A 22,174-nucleotide genomic window follows, 5' to 3' on the forward strand; every position below is an offset into this window, starting at 1 on the left:
TGGGCCACCAGGACCTCCTGCTCCTTTTCTGTGGATCTGCTCCCTAGCCAATCAGACCCCTGCACGTACTGTTGCATTGGGCTATTACATCCTATGTGTAAAACTTAGCATGTTTCTTTGTTGATCTTCATAAGCTTCCTTTTGGCCCTCCCAGCCTATGGTTTGGCTAGCAAAATACTACAGCAGACTGCATAGAAAGTCAAGATAAATTACATCTGTACCTAGCACTGGCCATTCCATCACAGGAGCCAACCAGGTTGGCAAAGAACAAATTCCCCTTCATAAATCCACACTGGCTGTGCCCAATAACCTTTCTGTCCTTCCCGTGCTTTAAAAGGGTTTCCAGGAGGAACTGTTACATAAAGACACCCATGTACTAAGGTGAGTTTGACCATCTTGTACTTTTGCAGATTCTCCTGCTTGCCTTTTTGAAGATGTTTTTAACATTTGCCTTCTTCCAGTTATTGCTCCTTTTTCGATCTTCTCTTTTTAAAAATGTATCCATTTCCACTAGCTTTTCTTGGACTAGTTTAAAATACTTCTTGTTACATTTCAATTGAAATCCTATTTCAATCCAAATACAGTTTGACTCAAAGTTAGAATAAAATGTCTGAATGTAATTGTAAAAAAAGGAAATGATAAAGAATATGAAGATGTAATAAACATAGATGAATTGTTGAACACTTTCTAGAATAATGAAAAGAAAAAAAAAATAATGTGAACAAATACCCATGAAGCTATAGAGCTATTTAGTTAAATAGTTATAAGGTGTTGTAATTTTCAGCAAAGAAAGCAACTAAACAAGTGTAAGGTTCTATGTTTTAATGTTTATATAAGTCAATGAGAATGAACAACTGTTCAGGAAAATTATTGGAAGTGCAAATGCAGAACTTGATTCAGTAAAAGTTTCTTGTTTCCTGTTATCAATCTACTTATAATAAGTGATTTCAATTTTTTTGATTTATCAGCAGTGCTGCAAGAAAGCATCTGCCCCAATCTTTTTAGCAGAAGATAATTTCTCTGTAGTTTTCCTTATCACCACTTTGCATATTCCTTTGTATCTTTTCCATTTCTCCATCTGCAGCTTCTCATTGTAGTGCTGTCCAGGGTAATGTCCATGTCACTGTCAGTTAGAACACTTAATTTAGACTTAATATGTACAAGTAGCTCATTTTTCCCCTTCAGTGTGCATTACTGCTGCATTTATCATCGCTGAATTCCCTCTGTCATTTCCAGTCCACACCATGGGTTCCTGTGAAATTCCTTGTCGTTTTTTTTTTCTTCTCTGATGTAACTACACAACATAGTTACCTTGCTTTCTATATACTAAATAAACCCAGGTTTAATATAGTATAGATCTGCTTTTTTTTTTTTTCTGTCATGATAAAGTGTACCCTTTTATATTTTTTGCTTATCTTTTTCCTTCCTAGCTTTTGCCCGAGGCAGAAACTTGTCTTTTATCTCCTGACCTTTTTTAATATCTGGTTTTGAGATATTTTGTTAATTTACTTGAAAAAAAAAACCAAAACCCCCAAAACATTACCTGGCTTATTTTTTATTAATTTTTAACACATTTCTATGGTTGCAATAGATTACTGAAAAATCTCTGCCAGTATTGGGTTAATTAGTTCCCATAACATAATCTTCCAGCCGTTCTGATATTCTTTTTTTTTAAAGTATTTTAAAGCTGTTTAGCTGGTGCCTATATACTAAGTACATATGCACAAGCATGATTGTTTATATCTTGAGCAAAAGATTAACTTTGCTACTACAATTACTTCATTGTTATGCATATCTCTGAGATAATAATGACTCATCACTATTCCTTTATTGGGAACTCTTATTTGGAATCATAATCAGTCTATGTATTTTAGCACCAGTGGTTTATGTAGATCATGCTCTGGAAAGGGCTGGGATGGCCTGTTCCTATGTCCCTAGCTGTACTGGGTCTGGTCAACCCACTGCACTAGCACTGGTAGTGACTTAGAGGAATTATTGGCATAGGTGTCAATTTTTTAGCAACATACTTTCAGGTTTTCTGAAATTTTAGATTTACTATATTTTAACTAAATTATAAAATGTAGAGCATTATTGCTACAAATATTTGTAAAGATAATATTGCAATTATTTATGTAGTCAGAATTTTACATGGCCCTGTTACCTGACCAGACTAATAATTCTAGATGAATATGGATCCTAACTTTGGAGCAACTTTGTACTGTCAAATTTATACATGTTTGTGTGCTTACATACAAAACCAGTTCTTCCGTAAAACTTCACAAAATTTTAAATAACACTTAAACCAAAGTGTTTATCTATTATTTTTGCATCCTTTCATTTAGCCAAAACTAGCTACATGTCAAAACTTAGATGGAGCCAGATAGTCATCATTAGGATAGGCTTTTCTGTCTATAAGAAAATAACATGGTGTTATTTCTGCTGTATCTAGGAAATAGGTTGTGAGTTGCTGTTGTTATTCATTTAGTCTGATGAGTGTTAACATGGTATCTATTTTTAGAATACTGGCTTTTAAATAATCATTTTATGAGTAGGCAACACTCTAGGGAAACTGAAAACTAAATACTAAGTGCTGATAGGCAGATATTCAAAATGGCCTTATGTATAACATATATGTCAAACTGATAACTGGTAGGGCAACAAAGTAATAGCATGCATAGCCATTGAATATCAGACATCTTAAGTGTGTGCAATTTAATTGTTTCTTTCTTTTAAAGTGAGCTGTGTATCTGGGAAGAATATAAACTCTGAGATCTACCATTATTAGAAACTCATTAACTAGTATTTTAAACATCTACTTTATTGATTGTTAAAGATTTTTTTAGCATGTGTTTGTCTTTTAGTGTGTTTAATTTGTTTGATTTTCTTTAAATGTTGCCCTAGAAGGTAAATTGATTATGCAAGTCAGATATTTCTTTGATGTTCTCTTTTTGTTTATATAGAATGTACCTAAAGTCTCCTTTCCCTGAACATAGTACAGGCAAACAGCCACACAAGAAAAAGTCCATCTCCACAGTCTTTCTTTCATGCTTGTTTTTGTTGCCTATCTCAATCAATATCCCTAAAAAGGGAGGTTTTAAGTAGTTTCTAGGTAGGAGCTTATCTTTATATTGATAATTTAATGATGTCTAGAACAACATAATGACATCATGCCAGACTGAGTTTTACACAGCTTCAACTTGCAGCAGCTGCAGCTCCACCTGGAACACTACTGTCTGAATTCCTTTGGCTGCAATTCTCCCCAATCATTCCCAATCACGTGCTGTCCATCTCATCAGGTTTCCCATGTGACCCAGTGGTTATCACTACATAAAAAGGCATTTTTGCTTTTTCTGCTTAAATTCAATCTACCTGTAAGTTATAACCAGCTCCATGACTGATGGTAGCAATTAACATTTTCCCATGTAAGAGTAGCATGCAACATATTATATGATTTTATGCTGAGACAGCTGATCCCTTGAAAGAAGAATCTGTGAATCTGTCCAGATCGGTTCCTGAAAATATTGTCAAAGGAGTGTATCTCTTGATGCTCACATATTCCTCCAGATTTACTGAATAATTAACATGCAGGTACAAATGCTAGTCAACCTAAAGCAGGATTCTTGTCACTTGGTCGCTCAGTTCGGGAGCACACAACAGTGAGATGGGTCAAATTGGGAACCGCTTCAGCTAGATTTACCCATGCCTTTGTAAAACAATAGCTGAGGAAGGAATTACACCATACGCCTAACTGGCACAATTAAACAAAGGAGAATAGAAACTCTGCAAAGGGACTTGAAAGTCCCTGATCCTCATTAGTGAGCTTTTAAAATAGTCCAGCAGTCCCCATGCCATGTGTCTGCCGAGAATGATTTCCCCATTTCTCATTATGTGTGAATGCCAGTGCACTGTGCAGCTCCAGTGCACCGTTGATTAATAAGGTCAGAATTAGAAACTGAGAGCTTTCCTTTTCTTAGCATCTGCTGCAGTTTTCCCTCAACAGGATTTTCTTTGCATATTTTCTATGATCTGAAAAATAGAACTTACTGGAACAAAATTTAAGTATTTTATCATTTGAGGCCCTTAACACTGTGTGGTTTTGGTATTCTACAGTTTTTACAAATATTATATATAAGGTTTTTAATAGTTTACATTAAAGTCTCTTAAACAGTATAAAATATTTTAGAAAAATACATTAATTGTCTGGAGAGTCCTTTTTTCAATAGATAATCACTGTATATTCAGACACCATTTTGTTTTCAGAAGGATAAGTCATGGCTTTATCTGAACTATGAGTAAAGCAACTCAATATCTTTCAAGTGTTACAATGCCACCAATGCAGTGTGACTGAATTTCTCTTCCATACAGTGATTAAATCCATGAACTTCAAATCAATTCCAAATTATTTTAGCTGGTTACAAATTACACAGCCTTCTTCCCACCACTGCAGCCAAGGTTTTGCACGTGCAGCTAGCTAACCCTTTATCCAACTGTATTTTTATGAGTTTATTTTGCAAGCATATTGTTGGGTATTCATTAGCTTTTCCAAATAAAAGCTTGTGCGAAGGATTACGAATGTTTTGGGGTTTTGTTTTTTTTTTTTTCAGATGCCTCCTTGTTTTGCCTGAGATTATGCAATTTTTAATTCTGTGATAAAGGTCTGGTAATTCCAGTTGTTTCATCTTCAACCACCTAAGATTTTGGTTTGAAAAATTTCATGGAAAACAAACTGAAAGCCGTAATAGTCCCCACCAGCCTCGCACATAAAAAGAAGGAAAGATAAATGAAGAGGATTTTATCCATCTGCATCATCAAATGAACCTAGTGCAGAAAGCAGACTTTGGGGGAATCAGACTCACAGAAATGTCGGTTGGAAGGAACGTCTCCAGCTTGCAGGAAGGCTATTGCAACACAAGATCTGGGCCAGCTCTGACTTTGTCCAGCTGAGTTTTTCTTTGAAGATGGGCTTTCCACAGTCTCTCTGGATACCAATACCCCTTCCAGTGCTGCACTGCTCTCCTACTGAAGAAGTTAATCATCATGTCCAATCTGAACTTTCAAGTTGGAACTAGTGGCTGCTACCCCTTGTTTTTCCTTCTGCTTCTACAGAGAAGAATTTTGTTCTATCACCTTTGAAACACCTATTCAGGTAGTTGTAGAAAGGTATTAAATTGCCTCTCAACCTCCTCTTTGCCACACTAAACAAGTCCAGCTCTCTTTAGTGCTCCTCCTATGTCATTTGCTGTATGCCACTAGCCATCTTGGTAGCCTCAATGGATGCATTCCAGTTTCTCAACATCCACCTTGAACTGGGGGCCCCAAACTGGACACCGTATTCTATGTGCAGCCTCACCTTAGCCAAGTGGAAGAAGAGAACTTCATCTGCTGGATCAGGCTCTTCCAGGGTGTGGCTACATTTTTCTGCATTTGTGATTGAGGTGTACTGTTGGCACATACCCACTCTACTGTAAACCCCAGGCCCTTTCCACGAGGGCTAATGCTCAGCCAGTTGGTTCCTAGTTTTGGTTGATGAAAGGGATTATTCTGTCCCAGGTATAGATCTTTGCCCTTCTTGTGGTAGAACCAATCCCTTGCTCGTCCAGTCATTAAGTTTCTCAGGGTCCCTCTGGACTGAAGCACTACTGTAGGATGTGCCAGCCACTCCCTCTGATTTAGTATTGTCCACAGATTTGCTGCTGATGTGTTCTGTCTTATCACCTAGGTCACTGATGAAGCTATTGAACAATACAGAACTCAGTACAGACACCTGGCTAAGTAGGTATTCCAGCTAGATGACAAGCTATTGATTACTTGCCTGTGATTCTGGTTGTCCAGCCAATTTTCAGTCCATCTAACAGTCTGTCTTGCCTATCTCAGCTCAAGCTATTTTACATCCACCACTTTCCCCTCATCCACATAGCCAGTCATTTAATTGTAGAGAGCAGCCAGGCTGATCAAGCTCAGTTTTCCCTTGGTAAATCCATATTGACTTTTTCTGATTACTTTTTTGTCATTCTCAAACTAAATTCATAGAATATATCTTTTTACTTTTTGGAGAAACAGTGACTCAAGAAGACATTTCCAGATGACCAGGTCAGCTTTCAGTTTCTGGCAGATGAGAGAAGAACCCACCTTGCAGTGAGAAACTGCTGTATTATATCAGCTGTTCCCACAAATAAGAGAGTTACTGCAGTAGTTTGGAAGCTGACCATGGAGATTGGCTACTGAACTTTGCAGCTGATCTTTGGGCTGTATGAGGATACATTACATTAATAATGTAGCAAAGTGCTAGTCAAATTAGTCAAATCACTATGCATTTAAAAAAATAAACTGGTTGGAATCAGCTGCAAAGACATTTTACCAAAGCTGTATCTTGCACAAATACTGCAGTACAGCTTGGGATCTGGGCCACTGGTCAACTCCCTGAATAATTTTCTTTGCTACTTCAATTATTATGGCTTTAAAATACATAATTCATTTTAATGCACCTTTCAATATGCTATAGCTGCACCTATATATTCCCTGGTCGTCTCTAAAATTAACTAGTTAAACCAGGTGGTCTGCAGTTCTTAATAAAGTAAAACATATGGGAACAGGAAATAATTTTTCAGCATCACCATCTTGCAGGCTTTCAGGTAGATATACATTAGAGCAAAAAAGGCATGATGGAGAACATATTCTGCTTTATAATATAACGTTCCTGTTTCATCATTTGCTGTAACATCAATAAGAATATCTCTAAATTTTCAGAATAGTGGGAAAACAGACCTCTATGCTGTTGAATAATGCAGGTTTCCAATATACTTAAATCTGTTTGCATGACCTGACATAGACTGGTTTAACATGAAAGCATAAGACAGAAAGCTATTTCTGAAATCAGACACAAAGTCAAATGAGACACCAGGCAGAAATCCTTCCCACGGTACATAACCTGAGAGACACATAATATATATACAGACCCAGAGTTTTCTGGTTATCAACAGCTTCTTCTGATGATGCTAAGAAATACTTTTCTCATTTTAATTTATTCATATAGTTCAGCCCAAAGACTAGTTCCACAATTATGAAAGCCACAGTGAATTTAAGAAGCAGATAGACCTTTTTTTTTTTTTTCCACTTTCCTCACCTACATGATGAAAGTGTGAAAAGATAGGACTTGCTAGTTTTAAAAAACTTCATGGGAATATTAATTCCTCCAGTCCACTAACTGTATGTAATAATTTGTTTTCATTACATCACTTAAACCCTCCAACTATTAGGACATTAGATATCTATGTTATGTTACTTAGATTATCTAAAGCTGTCTTTCCAATCATAAATAAAATAACTTAAAATATTACTTTATTTTTTTTAAACTCCACCTAATTTTCTACATTTCTATAATTTCTACAGATACAGACATAAACAAAGAAAAGTTAAATACTCTTTGTCAAGAAAGTAGAGGAGAATGATTTTCTAATAATAAAACAGGAACACTTAAATGTAGATAAAATTTATGTTAGGGTGTAGTTGCTTCGAAAAATATTACAAATCCTTCCAGAAAGCAAAAAGTATCATATTTACTGTAAATTCTGTATTAGGCATAAACAAGCTGTACAATGGTTTTACCAGCTAATGAGAATGAACCTTCCTTTGTGAAAGTAACTAAAAATTACCCATGAGAAACAAGATAATAAGGTTAATTAAAGCAAGATTTCCTGCTTACTGATTTAAATGATGATTAAAATGATTTAAGTTCCTCCACCCTGCATCTTTCCATGGAAGGTTCTGCTCTTGCCATTACTAATACGGGGAGTAATAAAATCTCAAAGAAAATGGTTTATCTCCTGGACTAGGCACACACGTCGAGGATGTTTTCTGCTTTCAGAAGTGAACTCTTAAACAGAGTAAGGAAAAGGTCAGAAGTACAGAGTAACTCAGATGTGTTACCAACTCCAGCTGTTTTTCTGTCCATGTTACTTTGGCAAACAGTTGAAAAGACATTAAGCAATGATGAAATTTCACCATATCTTGCTCTTGTTTTCCTTTTTGCATTTGTTGTTCATTTCAGTCTAACTTTTTGCCCTTTATTAAGATGACTTACATTTTGGCTGACAGCTCAATTCAGCTCTTCAAAGGACTATTAGGTTCTCTGTTGGTATTACAGATATTTACAAAATATTTCATCCTACTCTATGGAAAATTCAAAGGTTATTTTTCTTTACTGTTGTAAGCAGTCTACTGAACTTTCCCACTTGCAAGGTGGTCAGATCCCATCAAAGCAGCTTATGATTGCATTTATCGGAATTAAACTCTACATTCCAGTTAGTAATCTAGGTCTTAGCTTTCCCTCAGGGTAAACATGTTGTCCTGACTTCTATTCAGCAAAGAGGTACTAGATGAAATTTTTCATCTTGCAGTGGCTAATTACTTACAGAGGAATGTGAATGGAGTAAACCAAAGTGCAGATTTCTTAATAGGGATTGTTTGTGCAGGCACTCAGCATGATGGCCACCAACCTCTCCAGGAGCTAGTAATGTCAGGCACATACTGCTTACAGGTAAGAGCTGGATGCATTTCAGATACCAGTAAATACTCAGATGTGGGACTAAAGAGAAGCAGACATTTTCCAAGGAATGACTGAGAAGAGAAGTTTTGCAAATATCACAGACTCTGGTTAAGTGGAGACATTTGGAGATGTAGCAATTCCCAGAACAGCCTTGGAAAACACAGAGGCTGGGCTCTTCACATCCCTAGTCCAGCACATACCCTCTGCAGTCTGGTCCCAGTAGATGTTCCTGCCGTGAGCATTTTGGTTTGGGTCAGGTGTGCACTTTTGAAGTGAATCTCCTGCTTGTCCCCATATGCTCTGGTTCACAGTTCCCAGAGGGCACATGCTCCTTTCAGATGACACTAAACCAGAAAGGCAGTCCAGGGTAGCAGCTTTGGTAGTGCAATGACTATCAGGCAGTCAGACCAGTGCTAATCGGAAGTAAAACCCCTCCAAAATGCCTATAGCACAGATATCAGGCAGTGTGGCGTAAGACCCTTCCTAACTTCGCCTTGCATTTCACAGTAAGGTGGAAATACCAGTGGGTATTTGATCTCAGATGACTTTTCAGAGATGGTTTACTTTTCCCCTGCAGTGTTTAAGTTACTATGTGTTGCAGTATACATTTAATTTCTCAGAGTAAATGTACTGTACACTATTACTAACTCTGTGCCATTTGGGCAATTTGCCTTTAGCTAGCTATTTCTTTACTGGGCTAGAGACTGATTAAAAATCTTCACTGTAGTTAGGGTATGGTGTTAGCCCATAACATTTACTTCGAGCACACTGGTTTACAATGGTTGATGTGTAACTGAGCAGATGCAAAGTACAGTGGTTTTAACCTACATCTGTGATACCATGTTATGAGTGATGAGCGCAATTAATCTTGTCATTCCTCTCATTTTAATGTCCACTCCTACATTTTGCCTAGCCTCTCCATTTGACACTAATTTACTTCTACCTCACATATGGATTTAAAGATGTTTAAATAATATTTATTTATAGATATTCTCTCAGAGATCCTCTGTAGAGCAAAGGGAAGACAGGAAAATATTTTAAAATTTTCTTAAGCATGCTCAAGAACATGATGCAAATTCTGTGTCACTGACACTCTTGGATATTTTCACATTTATTTTTTTCTCTTGAGTCAAACGTTACAAACTACAAAGGAAGACAATTTTTAAATTTTAAATTCTGGTTACATTAAAAATACACCACCCACCCAAACTGTCATCTGATCCTACATATGGCCATGTAGATTTCATTAGTTTGACTACAAAATATATCAAAGAAGCACTTGTTTCTATTTGTCTTTTGCTTTTAGTACCCAGAGGACTTGTTGGTGTTTTCATTATGTGCTTAATTGTCCAATGTGTCATGTCCCTTGGGTATCTGATTAGTCAGTATGTTTTAGCTATACAGTGCTCTTAGCTGTGGATATTCATTATCAATATGTTAAACATTTGATTGTGTTGCCATTACATCTGCAGTAGACCCTTAGTACAACACAAAAAACTGTTATAAAGCACATTATTCTATGTAAGTCCATCTGAGACAGCAGTACAGGCAGTCCTTAAATCATACTGACACAAGTCCAGTTATCCATAACATTACTTTAAATTAATGTTTAAATACCGAATGGGTATTTAAGTAGATAAGCTGTTGAACAAATGCTTTAATTTCATTAAATCTGTATGTTCAATTGAGAAATATAGCAACAGGGACTGCAGTCTCAGCTACAAAATATTGGTTTATATAATTTTACTTTTTACAAAGGATTGCTGAAATAATAAATTGCTGTATCCAATATGAAGTATGATATAAAACATAAGAAAAGCACATTGATTTCACAGGATTACTACATTATTTCTGTTCTAAATTTCAATACTGTAATACGTTAAAAATGAAAACTGAAAAGTAGATGATTGCTTTATATTGCAATGTAAAACCTTTTATGTATTCATAAAACAAATACATTCTCCCTGTAAAGACAGTGGGTAAGACAACATGTCTACAAACATTATGGGTTTTATCTCAGTCTTCTGTTTGATTTTATTTGCTTTCACTTTTTCAGTTTTCTGGAGCAATTTTCTGGATTCAACATAATAGATTTTTCATAGAGGTAATACAGTTTGACAGCTTTGTCTCACATTTTGTATGGAAATTTATTTTTATGTTACATTTTATCTTATAGTTCTTCAGTTTTTTTATAGTAAACTGTTCTACTCTCAAATGATTTGTTTTTAATTTATAAAATTAAAAAGATCTGAATACTTGAGCATAATACCCATATAAATGTTTAAAAAGAAGTAAAAGCAATTCTATATGTGAAAATTATTCATGTACAGTCATTCAAAAGTAAGTCGACTGTTTACTAAGAAATCAATTTTTCATGTCTCTAGTTAAAAATCAGCTATGAAGGTGCACTTCCTCCCATATAATTAAAAAAAATCAGGAAAGAATCACAGAAAAAACCATGTGAGTTTCCCAAGCAGAAACAAAGTATGGGGTCCTAAGTTGAGATACTGATAAAAATAATATTGTTCAGTTTCCTGACCAATTTACCATCCTTAGAACTGATTTGAAGTGTAAATATGAACACATCTGTGTATGTGGATTGTACCTAAGGCTATGGCATCTAATTAGTAATATCATTAGTAGTTGATGATCTTAGTCAATTTTTAAGAAATAAAAATACTAGATTTTATTATATCTGTCCATATCCATCTATATCTATATCTATCTATATCCTTATCTATGTCCTTATCTACATCCGTATCTATGTCCATATCTGTACATAGCAATGCAAGCTGTATATTTGATGGATATTGTTAATCAGATATTTTTTATTATATATTTGATGGATATTGTTAATCAGACATTTTTATTAATGAATGTTGTTCACACTTCAAAATATAGCAGGTACAGGGAAAAAGACTAAGTTCTCATTCAAATTTCTATTGAGCATAGCTAAATTTCAGTGCAAAAAATTGTATTAAAATCTAATTGAGTTAGAGAAATTATTTCATGCTTATTTTGCCTCAGTCATTAAGTATTTTTAATTTAGGCTTATTTCCAGGCTTTTTGTTTTCTATGATCAGTCATTACTTTAGTCAGTATATGCAGGCCAAATCTGAAGTACAGTTTACACACATTAACAAAAAATCAATTACTAGATTTTAATTCAAACAATACCATACAGTATATGTGGCCAGTATAGATGTATATATGTAAAACCAAGCACTTTAGCCTGATTTGTTTATATACAGTGACCTAATAACATTTTATAAAAGATGTATCACCTGGTATGTTGGATACATTCTTACCCCATATGTCATATACCAAAAGATATTAAAGTGATTAAGTAATTTACTGAGTGTGTTCATTCTCCAGCTCTAGAAATTAAACAAGGTCCTTTCTGAAATGGGCTGACTTGACCATCCCACTGTGAAATGAAGCTTGGTTAACCAACTGTGTTAACTGTGCAACGTGGAGGTGCATGCCTCCGTAGGCTGGTGCTAACACTACTGAAACTGTGTTCTCATGAGGTCCTTAAGGATTTTTAAAAATTTGGTTAGTTCTTGAACAGTGTAATACAAATTTGCATGCTTGTATTTAGCATGAAGTAGTCATATGAAACTACAAAAACAAAACCAGTATACAAGAAAGACCGGATGTGCTTTTTAAAATAACAGTCTCAAGAGTACATGGTCAATTGAAATACCACAGGGACAGCAGCACAGCACCTACTTGACAATCTGACTAGAAAAGTTACTCCTGTTCCATGCTGTATACCCTCTCCTTTATCAGGTTTCTTCTCAAAGCAGTATTCCTGACAACAATAAGTAGTACTGTGAAAACACCTACTGACAGCCCCTGTTAAGCTGTGCCTAGGCTAGCAGCCTTGCAACCACCAACATGGCATCCATCCATCTTGTAGGTCTTAATAAACCTGCCCAGAGTGGAAATAAGGACATGACAATAAGCTTGATAGGTGATCGACATTGTGAATGACAGCAAAGAGGATGAGAGGGTGAGGAAACACAGTGGTAATGGGAGACTGCAATTACCTCCATGTAGTTTGAACAGATGTCCTGCCAGGCCATGAAGCTGAGACTAAATCCTTAGATACCATAAACGACTGCTTTGTGGAGCAGTTAAACAGTGAACCTCAACAGGAGAAGCAGCACCTCAGCTGGTCCTGAGTGCAAGACCTTGTTCATTATGTTACTGTGCAAAGTCACACTGATCACAGGCTACTGGCACTTGATATTCTTTGCAGGATCTACAAAGGCAAAAAATCCTATGCTTATTTCAAAGTTGCATAAAAATGAGATTTGTTGAGAGAGGACAGACAAAAAAACCTTTGTAAGTAAGTGACACAGACAATTAAAAATCACCCTAATGGAGGCACAGAGCAAACATTTACCACTTCTCATGAAAAAAAAACCCTTTAGGAATCCCATAAGAAAGCCTGCATGCATGAACAGCAGAGGTAATGATGTACTGAAATGCACAAAATAGAAAGAATCATTAGGTTTTTTAAGTTCAGTATAGGAACATAAGACAGGTCAAAAACAAACTTGAGAAATGTGCAAAACTAGTGATAGGCAGAGGGCTGGTAGATGAGATTACAGAACACATTGGTAAAATGGACTAAACCAAACAATAATGGATGGTTAGGACCAGATGATATTTACCCATCAGGTTCCATAGGGACACTAGGAATTGCCAGCCATGCAGTGAAATACCTTACTTAAAACTGCCTGTGTAGCAGAGGACTGGAAAGTAGTTAATGTGATGCTAACTTTTTAAAAGATTCCAGCAGAGAGTTGAGGAGCCATAGACCTGAACTGCATTACCCATATAGGACAAATGAACACAAATGTTTTTAAAGAATAAAATTAATTGGCACATGGATGTATCTCATACATTGAGGAGGAGTCAACCCAACTTTGTAAAGAGAAGTCACACCTCATACAACATTGTTGTTCTCTGAAGGAGCCAAGGTTCATAGGGATGCTGAAGTTCTGGCCCCACAAGCACTTAAAAGAAGCAATCTGTCATAAAACAAGAAGGTTGGATTGCACACCGTTAAAAGGTAGACAACTAAAGGTCAGAATATATGCTCAGTTTCCACACATACAGAATGAATGTTTGGAAGTCCTCCTGCATACAACATGAACTTACTTCAACAGAATATCGTGCAGAACAAAAATCTCCATGAGTTCAAAACAGATTAGAAAAATCTGTAATACTTGATCTACTTGTGGTTTGAACTAAATATTTCTTGGTTTTAGAAATGCAACTAAAAAAACCTGTATCAAAAATCCCTGTCTTCAAGCAGATAGGACTTCTGAGTTTCTATATCCATAAAGTGGGGCTATATATTTCAGGGAAGTGCAGTATATGAAGATCACTTACCTACTGTTTATACAGCACTTAGAGGATTTTAAATGCTCAATTAGAAAAAGAAGAACCAAAAAAGAAGCTTATAATGATCTTTTTCTCAATAAGTTTATGAATTCTTTATAGGCTTCAGTCAGTGCTCGTCTTTACCTAGCAGTCAAACTCAAGATACAATTAGGGGAAAGTCTTATCTTCCTTGAGCCATCAAAAGCACCAATTAGATTTTTGCATGTCTGTGAAGTCAGAAGCAGTGTTCAACTTTTCAAAAGATCCTGAATTTTTTCTTGAAAATTCATACACAGCTACTTTTTAAGGTCACTGATATTCCATGCTCTTCAAAGCAGAGGAAAAGTAAGTAGAGGAAAAGTAAGAACTTATGAAAAAAAAAACAAATTAAAGGTTCAGATGATTGGCAAGCTTTAGCCAAGCAGAATCAATCCTCACCAGACTGATTGCACTCCTGCCTTCTCATTTTATGCACTGAATCATACAGGGGTCAGGGCTCAGGCTTGGTGAAGGAAGGAGGAGGCATTTGCTATTGTAAATCGTGGAATGGATTCCACCTACAAAAGACTGCCATCTAGCTCATGGTCTTCCTAGAGAAGATGATTTAGGCAGCACAGTCTGCTTTGGTAGTTTAGTGTCTCTTCCCACACATGCACATGGTGATGTGGTCAAACTCCAGGCATTTGCACAACTGTCTCTACATGTAACAAGAAGGTATGGAAATACCTTTCTTCTTATGCAAATGTGCAGCGAGCACTTATGAACTACAGCTATCGACTGGCAGAATCCACAAATCTGATCCTTGCAGCTCTTATGACTCTATCAGCCTGCAAAGGATGCTACTTCTGTCCTCACAGAGCTTTGCACAGGGCAGTGACATTCAACCAAAGAAACACATGGACTTTCTGGGGAATAGTAAATGGCCTGAAATTCAAGGGATCAGGGAATAGATTGTATTTGAGGATTAAAATGTTCTCTCCCTTCTTTTTGTAATCCATCAAAATGAAAGTATTCAACTGTACAATGAAAAGGATTCAGAAAAATGGCTTTCTCACTACTTTTCCAGTGAGAGAGAGGAAATTGAGTATGCAAAAACAACAGAAGCGTAGCATGCGATATACTGAGAACAATGAGTTTCATGCTCTCTCTCACTTGTTTGAGGTGCCTGAATCAGCTGCATCAATGTTTGAAACAAAAGAAATATTCTGAGCCCTAAATAGGTTATTGCCTAAATTTTAGGTCTCAGAAATAAGGATCTGAGGGAAAAATTGTAATCATGTTTAAAGTGATGAATATTGAAAAATGTCTAAAGCTCCTGACTTGTTTGCACAAAGTCAATATCACTAAGGCAAAGCAGCACATAGAAGATTTATGGGACTGTAATAGGAAATTAAACCTAAATTGATTCAACAAATTACTGCACATAAGAACAAGCTGAATAATTTAAAAAATCAATATGAATAATTTGAATAACTTGAGAGTACAGAAGAAAAGTGTTGCATAGGTTAATGTTTATTGCACATCTATTTAGTGACTATCTTGAAGCAACAGTTGTCGAATTAAAGTATGAATATGAGATTTTTTTAAGTGAGGAGAAGTTTTTTAAGAGAGTTTTTAAGAGAGGAGGAAAGGTAAGAAGCAGAAGCAGATAGTTTCCAGCTATCTGGGAACTGTGCTATACAGTGCTAATATCTGGAGTACACTTTTGCAGAGGAATATCTGCAAAATTTAAGTCCTTTACTACTTTTCATGCTAATTCTGTGTAATAAGAGAAATATTGTAAATACAAACTTAAAAATATCCTGGGATGTAAGGTCATTTGAATTTAAAAATTATTGGACTCAAAACATCATCCTTGTCTCTAAATTGGAGACACATGGATTTGACAGATGGAACACTTGCTGGATAAGGAATTGGCTGGATGGTTGCACTCAAAGAGCTGCAGTCAACAGCTCAATGTCCAAGTGGAGACCAGGGACAAGTGGCATTCCTCAGGGGTCGGTATCGGGACCGGCGCTGTTTAACATCTTTGTCAGGGACACGGACAGTGGGATTGAGTGCTCCCTCAGCAACTTTGCCGACAACACCAAGCTGTGTGGTGCAGTCAATGCTCTGGAGGGAAGGGTTGCCATCCAGAGGGACCTTGACCAGCTTGAGAGGTGGGCCATTGCGAACCTCATGAAGTTCAACAAGGTCGAGTGCAAGATCCTGCATATGGGTTCGTGCAGTCCCAAGGACAAACAAAGGCTGGGTGATGAGTGGATTGAGGGCAGCCCTGCGAAGAAGGACTTGGAGGTATTAGTGGATGAAAACCTGAATATGAGCTAGCAATCTGTGCTCACAGCCCAGAAAGCCAACCATATCCTGGGCTGCATCAAAAGAAGTGTAACCAGCAGGTCGAGGGAGGTGATTCTCCCCCTCTACTCCACTCTCCTGAGACCTTACCTGGAGTACTGCATTTTGCTCTGGGGCCTGCCACATAAGAAAGACATGGACCTGCTTGAGCAAGTCTAGAGGAGGGCCACGAAAAAGATCAGGGGGGCAGGAGCATGTCTACTACGAAGACAAGCTGAGTTGGGGTTGTTTAGCCATCAGAAGCGCATGCTCCGGGGAGACCTTACAGCAGCCTTCCAGTACATAAAGGGGGCCTACAAGAAAGCCTGGGAGGGACTTTTTACAAGGGCATGTAGTGATAGGAGAAGGGGTAATGCCTTTAAACTGAAAGAGAGTAGATTTAGCTTGGATGTAAGGAAGAAGTTCTTGACTGTGAGAGTGGTGAGGCACTGGAACAGGTTGCCCAGAGAGGCTGTGGATGCCCCATCCCTGGAAGTGTTCAAGGCCAGGTTGGATGGGGCTTTGAGCAACCTGGTCTAGTGCAAGGTGTCCCTACCCATGGCTGGGGGAGGGTGGAACTAGATGGTCTTTAAGGTCACTTCCAACCCAAACCATTCTGTGATTCTATGATTCTAAAACAATTACTAGCATCATTTTTTGTAGCAAAGATGTACAAAGATTTATTCTGACAATGAATGCATTCATTTATTTATTTCTTTTAAAATATTAATTCAGTTACTCATGTACTTTAGGATTCAACTGCAGAATGGAAAAAGGAACAAAATGAGACCCATTTTAAAAATATATAAGAAATATAAAAATAATAATTTTTAAAAGCACCTTGATTTCCTGAAAAGATAGCTATAATGCCTACGAAAACTAATTTAAGATTGTTTTGGATTCTAGAAAAAATACTAAAACTATGGTTCGCCATCATAAAGTGGTAAATGGGTTCAAACTTCACATTAGCAAATGATGGCTTCTATTTTCTAATCTTATTTCTTCAGGATTAGCTCAGGAGGGCCACTTAGGAAGAAGTGCTTGTAGCATATGCATACACTGACTGACTTAAATAGTTTTGTTTGCTATTTTTGTACTTAAACATCTAATTCAGAGGGGTTTGTATCTCCTGAACTTAAAGGCTTAAATCCTCTCTTCTGTGCAGCCTACAGAGAGAAGTTAAAATCAAGTCAAATCATCATTCCCAGTTTTCTATTATTCTGTGGAGGCAACTGCATGGAATTTGTGTGCACTGTAATATTAATTTTGGGGACAAGCAAGGATAAATAACTAGGAAGTTTTATAGCATTGGAGACTTGCCAAATGCAAGCTGGAGTACAGTGAAAATAGTCCATTACAAAGACCTGTAGGTGGGCTGCAGTAGTTATTCTGTTTGAGATCATGAAAACTAACTAAACTACAAGCCTGTGGACTTGATGACAGTTATTTGGAAAATAATAGAAAAAATGACAAAGGCTAAAGACCCAACATACAGAAAGCTTCAGACCTGAACAGGGAGGTACTAATGCATATTTTGAGATCTGTGTGGAATATGATTATATTATTTGCAGATGTAATAGTTCACATAGGCACATCTGTTCATGTACCACTAGGCTGTAATTTATTACTGAACATTCATTATGAATTCCTGAAGGGGAAAAAAAGATGTCTCACTGTTGTGCTTGAGTTCTTTAATTATCTCGCTGATTTAGTGAAAAAAAGTCCATCCATATTTCATTAAAGCTTTTGATTCCATACATAAGAACAGCATCATATTCAAGAAAAATGAGAACACAACACAGAAAGGTAGAACAAATTGAATTAAAGGGATGATGCACAGTGAAAGAGAGGTCCACAACATCTTTGGACAGCAACTTTCAGGTTGCTCCACCAGACTCTAGTCACAGTTCAGGCAGGCAGCAGAACTGTGGCAGTTAATCCTGTGCATGTCTGAAAAGCACTTCTGAGGGCAGGCAGGACTCTGACCATGCTGAGAATGGGGCAGGAGTTGCCCAACCTGCAAGTGGGTGCAGACCCTGCCCCAAGGCTGCATGGGGACTGCACAGCCATGTGCGGGGGAGGAAAATGGGGAGCAGAGCGCTCGCACGTGCACCCGCTGCCTGCCGGCAATGTGAAATAAAGAGAGCAGGACTGGGAGACACCGTCAGTGTGAATCTTTCGCACTGATTTGTTCCTTCTGATAAGAATACCCAATGGTCATGTAACTCACCAGGGGATCTCAGGACAGTTTATAGTGAGGGTAATGACCCCTGCGGTGGCTTGGGGAGAAACCATAACTGACAAGAAGTGAAGCGAGCTGCTGGAGGGCACTGAGCGGGATGACAGCAGAGATCAGGCCACCCATGCTGCTGCCAGGGTGCGGGAGTGAGGGACCCCATGCATGTGGACAGACAGAAAAGAGAGGGAACGCAGTCATATATAGTCATATATAGCACCCAGCAAGCAAGTAAGGCTTCATGGAAATAATTCAGAAAAAGGTGCACCAGGCAAAAAGCAATATGTTTAGAAGTTCATTTTCACTGTATCAAAAAAAAAAAAAAAAAAAGAGAGATTAAAAAATTGAAAGAGTTAAAAGCTGTACAGTTAAATTCATGGGGTTTTTTGACATCTCTTCTAAAAGAAATTCTGTAAAAGGCTACTTCTAAAAGCAGATATTTAGGGGTAAAATTTATCCTCAGTGAAGAATTTTTCAACACACAAACACTTTTTTTCTAAAGAGTTTGCACTGAATAAGACATCTACAGCCCAAATGGGCCAGGAGTGAAAAGTTACCTCTGTTTCTCTGGACAGCTGTCCCCTGCTTAGAAACCTTCTTTTTCCATAGAAACATGGCTCACTTTGGGATCCATTATTCAAGATGCTCCCTGCACATGGTGGCACACCGTGGAGTAGGCAAAGATATCCATCTTTAATAACATTTATCTCCCTGAATGTCCTTTCATTTTGACCTTTTCTCCATGCAGCTTGGCCAATTTTCACTCCTTTTCCCTTTCAGGTCTACTAGGCAGGAAAAAGGAAGGAACTGTATTGAAGAGGTGGATACACCAATTTTTTTTGAAAATTGAAGCTTTTGATGTCATTATACAAAAGTTAATAATCAGGATCTCCCAACGACATGCTGTCATGAAAAGATGGCTTTCCAGAAGCGTTCTTGCTTCAAAATCAGCCATGAAGGACATTAATTTATTATTGTGTTACTTAGTCTAGGTTAAAGGTCATGAAAGAAAGCAATAAGAGGAAGGAAGATCACAAACAAGACTGAAATGTAGCGTATGCCTTTTTAAATTAACCACCACAAGGTGCCACCTGAGCAACTTTTTCAAGTACTGTATTGTACTTCTGTTTTGTAGGACATACAAAGTACATTTCAGTTGTAAGTGAATTTCATTGCTTTTATTCTATCTCATTAATATTCTTTTATTGCAGGTTTCTTTGTGCACATAAATGACCTTGAAGGGAGTATGCGATTTCAAACGTACCTAAATTTGCAGATAACGCTAAATTGGGCTGGACCAGTAAATAGAGGAGAACGCCAACCATTTGAAAATTATCAGATAGGATAAAGCTTGGAGGCTGATAAAAGTAGCTTATTCAGATTAGCATGGAGAAGTGTAAGCTAATGAAAAAGGCCACTAGAAACAATCAGAGTTTCTTTGGGCTAAAATAATACAAGTTTCAGAATTTGGAACAAACAGACAATTCAAGAGAGATTGATGGTAATTAACACTGTACTTTTGCAATTTTATATGCTTAAAATCTCTTCAGTTCTCCTGAAAACAAATGCGGAACATGGGTCAAAATCGTCTTTCACAAATGAGACTGAAGATGATGTATGAACAGAAAACATCAGGTTTAAGAGCTTAGTTATCTGTTTTGTTTTCTTTTACTGATTGAAGCAATTTCCAGATTCATTTGAAATGTGCAATCACTTCCAGCAGTACCAAGAGATTGGTTTGCTCTCAAACTGGCATAAAGGGCTTGATCCTTCAAAGATGATTAAATAGCTTGATCTAGCAAAAGGAAGGAATAATTTCATCATCATTTCTGAGCCATTCCTGATTCTGCAAGCTGTATGTTTGGCAGTGATGTAAAAGAAATCCACTGCACCCAGAAGTTGTTATTATTTATATTTCAACTCTTAGGAGTCCTACTTATGAACTAGGTCTCACTTTGCCATTCACAAGATAAGCACCTGTGTCAACTACAAATGACCTATTAAAGAATATTTGATTTATATGTGTACCTTTCAATGACAAAGAAGGTCTGAGGATAACTCATTTAGTTAACAAATGAAGAAATGCTGCTGCTATGCAGCCAGTGTTCCGTGTCGCAGGGTGAAGTTGCACAAGATAGCTGAAATGAGTTGAGAGGAGGACAACCTGCTTCCTCTGCCTCCTCCTGCCTTTGCATCCCATGTCCATTCTCCCAGCCACAGGCTTTCCCTCCCTGCCTTGCCTGGGCTCTGGCTCCTCTCCCAGACTGCTTCAACTCTCCAGTCTGGCAGGAAAGTATTGGGTTCACTGTTAGGTTTGTTTTCTCTCCGTTTAGGTAACCGGACTGGCATCGCACAAGGCTGGTGAGTGCCAAAGCTGGCAGAAGGCAGGTGTGGAAGAGGAAGCCTGCAGCCAGCAGGGTGTGGGAGATGCTGCTGCCTGTGGAAACTCCTTCCATCGCCCTGGGGCACAGAGGATAACTGCGCTCCCAGACTTTTCTCCACCTTCCCTGTGAAAGAGTCTCTGTGCACCAAATGAAATCGGTGCTGCACAGTGTCAGAGAATACATGGCAATGTTGCACTTCCCGTTAAAAAAATAAACCTATTTTAGCACAAGGGAGTCAAGTATTAGTGGGCTGGGCTACTTACAAGTCGTATTTAAATTGTCAAGTAAAAGAAAAGAGTTGACCCATTTCTTTCCATCTGTGAAAGACACACTCAGTCAGTCCTTTGTATCTCCCAGCTACTCATCCAAGAAAATATTTTAATATTGTCTAGCTTGGATTTTTTTACAAGAAATGTTCTATGTCAATCAGTACTTCTTGATTTAATTGGAAGAGTGGCAGGGATTTAAACGTAGAAATACAAGCTTAGTTTCATTAAAATGATGCCTTCCAGTCTTTCTGCTTTTAGTTTATAACCAGGCCAGAACTTAAAAAAATTAGATGTGATTAATTCTTTTAAATAATGTGAATTCAACCCTGCCATATTTCAATTCAATCAAGAAAATAAAATAAGTCTTTTTATTGCTTCTGGTGTTAATGGAAGACATTCTAGAATGTTTTGGTTTATTTACAGGCAGTGAAATGTGTTAAAAATAGTCAAGGAAGAAAATGAATGATTCTTTGGAGAAATACAGGAGCAAAACTAAATGAACCTTTTCTAAAAGAAAAAAAAATTCCAAGAGTTTTTCTTTGTTATCTTTGTGTTTTCTTTGTGTATCTTTGTGTTTGTGTGGCCAGGCTGCTCCATCCTTCATGGCATTCCATGGGAATTTCTGTTTGTTTGGCCAAGATCAAAAAAGATAACTTCCAGCTATTGTTCCCTCCCTGCTGTAAAAAATAATGAGCAGTATTGACAACATAAGTCTAAAAAAGACTTAAAAATACATTATATAAAGTCCAAGCAAGTCCCATTTCCTAACTGATACTACATCTGAAGCACATTCAAATTCTCAGATATTTAATTCATGTATTTGGCTGCTTCAAAAGTTAGTGATAAAGATAGGTAAGAATGTACCTGCCACATTCTATCTCTCAGGTTTCTGGTGCTGGACAGCAAACCAGAGGCAAGCGGCTTTTGGTGAACGTGTATAGTACCAGCTCATTCTTTGACCCAATCCTGAAAACAACTGGCCCAGCACACCTGGTCTAACTAAGGGAAC

The sequence above is a fragment of the Buteo buteo genome, chromosome Z (genome assembly GCF_964188355.1).
Source record: "Buteo buteo chromosome Z, bButBut1.hap1.1, whole genome shotgun sequence".
NCBI lineage: Eukaryota > Metazoa > Chordata > Aves > Accipitriformes > Accipitridae > Buteo > Buteo buteo.